Source organism: Gouania willdenowi, chromosome 10, assembly GCF_900634775.1.
Source record: "Gouania willdenowi chromosome 10, fGouWil2.1, whole genome shotgun sequence".
In the NCBI taxonomy this organism is placed as follows: Eukaryota; Metazoa; Chordata; class Actinopteri; order Blenniiformes; family Gobiesocidae; genus Gouania; species Gouania willdenowi.
In genome coordinates this window covers 19,163,936-19,171,781 of record NC_041053.1, presented here as the reverse complement: position 1 = coordinate 19,171,781, position 7,846 = coordinate 19,163,936, and positions in this window count along the sequence as shown.

Here is a 7,846-nt window from a genome sequence, read left to right as displayed (position 1 = left end):
TCCCCTGCCTTTATCTCACTCCAAATTTCTCTCCTCCCTTCTCTCTCTCTCTCATTGTATTTCCTCATATTACCCTCCTCTCTCTTTCTGTCTTTCTTTCTCCTCCCCCTCCTCTTTTCTCCCCCTTCCTCTCCTTGTATGGAAAGGCAGTTAACAGCCTCCTCTCTTCCACTGTCCCCCTCTTCTCTTTCTCTATTTGTCTCTTGGGGTTTTCAATGGCGGCATAAACCCAGCAACCTCATTTCTGACAAGGTAATCAATACCACATCAGCACTGGTAACAGGAACAACTCTGCATTGTGTATTTGCTCTTGTTCTTTGTTTAGAGGTGTCCAAGTTTAGAGGTGTTGAGTTGTTGAATGAAAGGATAAAAAAAAGAAAAGATAGAAGTCAGCACACACCTTTGCAACCTGGACAGCCGACAAGTGAAAGGCATGATTTACTGGCTTACAATCAGAAGGTTTCAAACACTTTCTCTCCTTTCAAATAGTTTAGGGGTCCTGTGACAGATCCTGTGGCGATCTCAGTCGAGGAACCCTAATTCCTCATGTGTGAGTGTGCGCTCGTGCATGTTTGTGTGTGAAAGAGCACAAGAGCAGTGTGGCAATCACACGTTCACACAGCTGGTATCCACATGGACACAACCAGGGAGGTTTCTGCAGCCGGCCACTACTCACCTATCAATGTGTGTGTGACGGAGACAGAGAGTCTCATTATTACACAGCAATAACTAACAATGCAGTGATCCTACGTTGGGTTTCAGGATCACTGTGGATTAAGGGCTGTTAGTCCTTAAATCTGTGCTATCAGACCCGACCTGGTTGGAAAACATCAGCAAAACCGAGAGGACAAGTCAGTGGCAGCAGAACTTTTTACAGAGTCAGCCACGTCAATGTGTGTCTAAACTTTAAAGGAATGAAGACAAGAAGCAGACAGACTAAGATCAGAGGAAGGGTAACTGTGGACCAGGTAATAGTTTAGGATTTGTATCTGACAGTCGTAAACAATCAAAAAATGTCACTGGGTGAAATGGGCTGTGGGGTTAGGTGTGTATACTGTAACTGCTGTCATTATTTATTTAGAGTGAAATATTATCATTTATTGTGTGTATTTATTTGTGGTGTGTGGATTGTATGTATTTTTGCATGGACGTATTGTATGTCTAACTTGTCGTTGTGGCAGTGTTCACATATACAGACACAGCACAACACTAATTATTGGTTAGTCACGTGCCGTGAGCACTAGGGTTGGGTAGGCAGGGCGTTGCAAATTTAGACCACCAATGACAATTTCATATGTTTCGGCTGGCCAGCGTTAATCTAACAAGATCGTAAAACACCATTAAAGAAACATAAACAATTATTAAATATCAGCCTTCATACTCTCCCAACAAGATATATCTCATGACACGGCAGCATATCCGTTGTTTGTGTTGGAAACACAGAAACACGGAGAAAATGACAACAACAACAACAACTCAAAACAGCCTCCAATCCTTCTTTTTGTACCATTCACTGTAGAACATACGAACAATTTTCTGACCTTACCTTTGCTGAAGCTCTGGTAGCTCAGGTGGTGGTCTTTCATCTTTTAAAAGCTGTTGTTTTTCCTCAAAAGAAAGTTTTCATCATCAATCATCAATGCTTCGACTGGACTCCATCATTCAACCAGAGCAATAAATCATGTCTCCAAATGAGGTCAACCGCAAATTTGCCGTGACAATACATACATACGTACGTACATACATACGTACATACGTACATACGTACATACATACATACATACATACATACATACATACATACATATATACATATATACATATATACATATATACATACAAACATACAAACATACATACATACATACATACATACATACATACATACATACATACATACAAACATACATACATACATATATACATATATACATACATACATACATACATACATACATACAAACATACAGAATAATGTTTCAGGGAAAGAGAAAAATAAAAAATAAGAATAAATACACTTTCCATAGCTTCACCCCACAGACAGATATACACCTACTTTTGATGGTTGTGTTGTAGATGGGCTGAGATAACACCCTTCTCTTTCTTTGAACATATTTTGTAAGTTGGAGGAAAGTAAGTTATTTCTAGTTTTGAACATAATTATTGCTGTTTTTGATACCATTGCCCCAAGTTTAATGCTAGCACATTAGATAGAGAGGATTAGAAACTGGAAGCATTAGAAGAAATAAAAGACTCACTTGTATTACAGAAAGGAGATAAAACAGGTTGTCCAGTAACTGTAGCACCAGAGTTCCAAATCCCTCTCCATGATATCTGGCTTTGTTCTAACACACCTGGTAAAGATAATGGTGAACATATTAAAAGTTAGTGGAGCCATTTTCCCCATATGGACTACCCAAGGGCAACTGTGGCTACAGATGTAGCTTACGTACATCCAAGATTTCAGTTCCTGCTTGCAAAATGAAACAATAAATAAGTCCAAGTTATTTTGATCATCATATTATCTTGCCAAGGACAATGACTAAGTTTGTTCCATCACACTTCTACTGAAGGACTGGTAATGAGCTACTCACCACATTCAGGTGTGCTACAGCAGGGAAGCATTAGAAGCCTTTCACGTTATGGTGCAAGATAACAGGGTTAACGCAGTCATCTAGGATTTAAATTGAGTTCATTCTTTATGTGAGACACCATACAATGTCATCATTAGTTTGTCTATAGAAGAACTAAAAAAAACAGACAAGGAGGGTTTATGCTTTGTTACAGGGAAGAGACCATTATTCTGTCAATATTCAAGTTCAGTTCTATTTACATTATTTATGTACCAACTAAACTTGGTGAAGAAAGTTTTACTTATTTGGGATAAATCATGTTGAGTCACTTTAGATCAAATGTTTTTAACATGTAGGATAGGACCAGACGTTGTGGACCCGTTCTCTTTGGAACTTGTATGTGACCAAGGAAAAAATTATTTTTTAGTGATGATGACATTCTTTAAAATGTGAAAAATGAAGCACTAGAATTTTCTAAAGCACACTTAGCCAGCCAGTGTTTATTTTTTCATTATTCCTTATTTTTATTTAATTACAAAATCTTGACTTATTTGGGTTCTTTATTTGATTTGATTTTCATTTCTACATTGAAGCCACTTCCCTGAAAGTTAAAATTATTATCTTTTTTTTATTACATTCAAGTTTTGTCATAAACTTCAGTTACATTTCAGGTCCATCTTTTTATTATATAAAATATATTGTAATGAAAAGAAATCCATAAATTAGATCAGTGTTTCTCAAATTGGGGTACATGTACCCCTAGGGGTACGAAATGGCACTAGAGGGAATATTCCAATGGAAATGAAAGCATTACAAATAATGCATTTATTTTTAGTTAAAAATGATATTCATAATAATGTTGATGGAAATGATCTTGATTAAAACATGAACTGAAAATACAAGGCAGGAGATGACCGGAAATGATAAAAACTATAGGAAAAAAATCTATTGAGGGGTCACTAAACACTGTTTAAAAGATCTGTTAACGCTCATTCATTCCATTATAGTAGTTTTTCAAGCTAAATGTTGTAGTCAAACAAAGGGGATATACTTTAGAAATAAGAAAGCCAAAATGGTTTGAGAACTACTGGATTAGATTCATTTATGGGGTGGGGGATGATTTATATAGCGCTTTATCCTTACACTGAAGTCGTCCCAAAGCGCTTTACAATATCAATTCATTCACCCATTCACACAGCAATGGAACTGAGCTGCCATGCAAGGCTAGTCAACCACTGGGAGCAACTTAGGGTTCAGTGTCTTGCCCAAGGACACTTCGACAGGTATAGACTGGGATCAAACCCCCAAACCTCTCGATCAGAAGACGACCCCTCTACCACCTGAGCCACGGTCGCCCTTACAAGAGCAATGGCTCTTTACAGTCCAAATTCAAAATGAATTAGATTGAGTTTAAATTTTATTTTATTTTAACTTCTACCTAAAAAGATAAAAATGGCCTCCGCATGTACTGTATCAAAATAGAACTCAGGTAATATCCAGCACTGATATGGCAACCCATCATCCAGTCAGCTGCTGCTGACGAATGAGGAGATACGTGGCAGAGAGAAGGTCCATCCTCAGACTGCTCAGTTATTAAAACATAGTTTCATGACTGGCATTGCTGGCAGTAAACAAATCAGTCACCCACAATAAATATATAAACGTCTCCAGCTCAAACGAAGGATGCCCTGCACTAGTTTCCAAAAATAAACCCTAACTGTCTCAGACATGGATGTGGCATTTGAGTCATTCAGTGGCTGGAATAGTGTAATCATTCCAAAGACAACGGAAGACAAATATTTATCTCACAGCTTTGGGGTTGGTAGTCCGATCCTTCCAAAAGGGATAGGTCATCTGTCTAAAGACTCATTTATCACCCGCTGCGTAAGCATGCAGCCGCGTGTGCTGCACACCCTTCCACAACATCTGCTCTTTACCAGCTTCAGAGCTCAAAATAAGTTTGTGTTGTTGATGTTTTCATCTCACATGACCTGCAATCTTTGAGGAGTTTGTTGTTTTCTCACAGTAACCAACAGAAGTCCCTAAAGCAGAGGGAATCGTTTTACAGGGCAGTTAGCAGAGTTTACTAACCCTGGAGGAGCTGCTTTGAAACTGCTTAGGAAACAACCATCAGCCACGAGTTGAAAAGACGACTTCAAGACATGATGAGACATTCGTGCCCTAAAACTCTTATATCGAGATAGACTAACAAATACAATCAAAACCTGGTGGTTACGGACGTAAGGAATGTTTGGTGCCTGGGTGGAACTGTGTGTGTGTGTGCGCGTGCGTGCGTGTGCGTGCGTGTGTGTATGTGTGTGTCAGGTCTGGTAAAATACTGCTTGCATCCTGGGCCTCATGGGCCACAGTTGTCTGCACAGAGCATTACGTAACATAGAGACAGTGAGCATTTGGCTTCAAGGATTGATAAGAGACAAATCATTAGTGAAAACATATCAATTCTCACATCCTAGAACAAAATGTCACCTCCGAGTGTGGACTGGGTTCAATTCATACATTCAACCCACTCCGTTAAGTGTTTGTGTATCTTGCAGTGTGAAGCAGGTACATAAGTAACTTCATCTGTTGATTATAGGCGTGGAACTTGAAGAACAAATCTATATCTGTTCTTGCAGATACACTTGAAGAAGAAATGTGGATGGTTGGTTGTTCTAATCATCTCAACTCCTGATCTTAAAGAGATATAGGCGTCCGACTTTCAGGAATTCTTGTTCTTCAGATTGAGTTTTGGGGTTACTGCCAGGGTGTTTTACGCATATTGGCACTATCCGAGATCAAGACTTGCCCAAGACTACAAGACAATTTTAAATTCCCTCTTTAATTTTGAGTTTTCTTTTAAATAAATTTGACAAACAAAAACACCAATTTACTTCTTGTGTTTAATTTTTCTCTTGTTGATCTTCAATGAATAATTTGTTCAATATTTACATTTGTCTTTTGATGTTAATATTTGTGAAATCTGTTAATATACTAGTTTCCACTTATATCAAAGATTTATTGTGTGTTTTTTTCCCCTCATGATCTTCTAAGTGTCTGCTCGCCTTTATTGTTTAAGTTTATTGAAAGGGGAGGAGCTCTTGTACAAGCCTATTGGGCTTCGCTCCCTCCTTGCACCTTAAATGTTTGGTTTTTTTATGTGTGCTAAATAAATAAATGAAATTGAAACAAAAACAAGGTGTCTGCAACTCTTTCAAAGCACAAAATCCAAAAATCTCTAATCTGGACAGATTTGTTCAATCAAATTCTTGCAACAACAAAAAAAATCAATCCTGCTATGTTAAAGACACAGTATGTCTGATTAGAAATAAGATGGACTGTTCTGAGTTTTTCCAGGTGTCTGACAAACAAGGCACTGGAAAAGATTTCCATGGGGTCAGAACAATCGTTGAGCTAACGCTAACTGTTAAGTCAATTTGCACGTTAGATAATCAGGAACAGTTCTAGGTGCTGCTCTATATTATCCTGCTCTATATTATCACTATAATGAAGTTGAAGAATAGCAGATCACTACTGGTCCCCGCAGAAGATCCAGAGTCTGGCCAGTCCTAGATACAGACTAAATGTAAAAAAAAAAAAAAAGCTCTGCAGTCTGAAAAAAGACCAAAACCTCTAAAATATGGTCTGAAGTACGACAACACCACACTGTCCTGGTCCTGCTGTAGGTAACGTTAGTATCTTCATGCTTTGGTCAGCATACCAATGTAAATTAAACAATCACATTTTTACTTGTATAGCTGTTGTCTATCATTTGTCAAATACTTACAGTAAAAAAAACAATAACACTGTGAGAAATACCCCCATATTTTCCCTGGTGAGATACAATCAACCTCCCAGTTTATAGCTTCACTAGCTCCCATAGCTGAGACAAAACGCACACTCACTGAAAGTGACATAAACCCTGATTTTCTGTGGATTTAGACATAAATACAACATAAACAAATGACTTTACCCACATCATCTACTCATTCTGGGAAGACATCCAATATGATGGAGGAAACAAAGGTGACGTCACTGGGAAATATCAGTCATGTCCGACTAAATTGTAAGGATGTGACAATTGATTAATGTTTGTTTGTTTTACACACACTAAATACCTGCAGGATCAAGATAATCAACTATTAACAGGGTCCGGAGAAAGCTGAGAATGTTCTGGAATATATCCAGCACAACACAACACAAAGCCCTATTTGGAGCTGTGTCGAGGACATTTAGAGATGTTGGATAAGCCAGTGACCTCATTTTTCCTACTTTAGTTCCGAGTCTAGACCTGAACGACTTTCCATTGTTTTATTTGACATCAGGTAGATGTTACACAGATAATCAAACTGTTCTGAATCCTCTATTTAGGAAGATTTAGTTTGTGTCTAAAAAATATTTCTTGAGGTTTTAAGAGTGAAGATGCTAGATTTGAGTTTTTGGAAATGCAGAGTATCATTGTAGGTTTTTAACCCCTTGCTATTATATCGCTGAACCAGATAAAACAGGTATAAAGTTGGATGTCCATCTTATTACTCTATTAAAAATAAATGGTCATGAATGCCAATGATTCGTTAGTAAATGTCGGACGATACATTGTGTGAAAAGATATCGCGATATTAAAATCAAGATGTATCGTCAGGGGTATGAGTGGTATCGCTACAAGATCTACTACACACCACAGTTTTATGGTTTCTTATATCTTCCTATACTCCTATCGTGTTGAAAAAGTAATACGCAGAGTGAGTACGTTTGTCCAAACTCAAATAAAAGAATGGTAATTTAATGGTTTAATTGTTCTTTTTTAGTGTTTAGTGTTTTTTTTCGCAAAGCTCTGATGTAAATTTTCTGTGTTCAACACAGGGGACGGGACTTGGATACTCAATGGATTTTGACAACATTTTAACCAAAGATAGACCTTTACTGCCATTATCTAGCATTAAGGAAGATTTCATCCCATTTTAAAAGTGAATACAGATAAATATACTGAATCTAGATTGGTTTGAAAAAAATCCTCTCATTGGCAAAAATTCATATCCCGGTTTGTAATTGACAGATCTAGGGTTGGTTCTTCAACTACCCCACAAGTTTCAAACTATTAAATAATGCTTTCATCTGATTGTTTTTGAAATGAAAAAGATCTCTGAGAAAAAGACAGAAACTTAAAATGATTGAAATTGTACTGTCACTAAGAACCATCTCCCACACAATTTAAAGGGAAAGCTCCTGGTTATGTACATGTGGAAGTAATTTAGGTGTTGATAATTCCCCAGCCT